Consider the following 1,145-nt stretch of genomic DNA (forward strand, 5'->3'; position numbering starts at 1 on the left):
TGTGTGTGTGTGTGTGTGTGTGTGTGTGTGTGTGTGTGTGTGTGTGTGTGTTAATTTAGACCAAAAGGTCTGGGAGAGACTAAAGGCCTAAGCTTCTCCCAAAATACAGAGCGTTGTCAGCCTCTAGCTGTGCTACGTCACGACCAAACAAAGTAGAAACTGCAGGCTCGTGTCACAACAAGGGGCGGCTACCATGGTAATCACATTCAGCTGTTTGATTGATTAACCTGTCGCACTGAAACTGAAGGCATCGAACATGAATTCGGCCTACAGTTTCAGGCATCATTCGCTTTCTTCCCCTCACACGTTTTGTTTTGCTTTTTGTTTTTGTTTTTGTTTGTTTTGAATATGAGCTCGGTATATGGTTTCATGAATTAGTTTATTTCTCTTTCCTTTCCTCATATTATGATTAATTGTTTTGTTTTGGTTAGGTTTGGTTTTAGTGTGATTAGCCTTATATCGCCTTTCGCTGTGCCTCGCTGCTTAGGGATCGGCTTCAATAAAATATGATTCTTTAAGTATAGATCGATCTGTGATGTCGGAATCACCCACAGAGCTGCACCGTCATTTCTCTTGCACAAATCTAATACGGGGTGCCCACTACGGCCGGATCGACTCGGCCGGCGTTTGTGGTGAGACAGTAGGCCCTATATGTGAGGCAGCGTGGTGGAATCAGGCTCTCGTCAATTTTGGGGCATGTAGAGTTATTGGTATCATCTTAAAGCTTGTTCACTTGTCTTTATTTGGAAGGGAAAAAATATCCATTTATCTTGAATACAAGTCGAGATATTTGCGAAAGAATGGGGTGGGGGTCACCTGTTTTCAGGGGTAAAATTAGTGAGAAAATGGCCGCCAAAGATTAGTTTTTTCCTTAGCTTAAGAGTCCGTGGTAACTAAAAAGTTACATTTTTTGTGCCTTTAATCAATGTTTTTCAGAAAAATCTACACAGAAATGAGTTCTTTAATGGACATGAAAGGTGTTGAACCAAAAAACAAAAATTTGATAAAAGTTTTAAAAAACCTTTCTCGCACCCTTTTGAATGACACTGCAGGCTACCTCTAGATCTAAACCACAAGAGACCCATTTTTTTAATTATCAAAATTGTGTTGGTGGGGGCGTAAAACAGGACAATGATAATAACAGA

Source organism: Aplysia californica, unplaced genomic scaffold (genome assembly GCF_000002075.1).
Source record: "Aplysia californica isolate F4 #8 unplaced genomic scaffold, AplCal3.0 scaffold00421, whole genome shotgun sequence".
Taxonomy (NCBI): Eukaryota; Metazoa; Mollusca; class Gastropoda; order Aplysiida; family Aplysiidae; genus Aplysia; species Aplysia californica.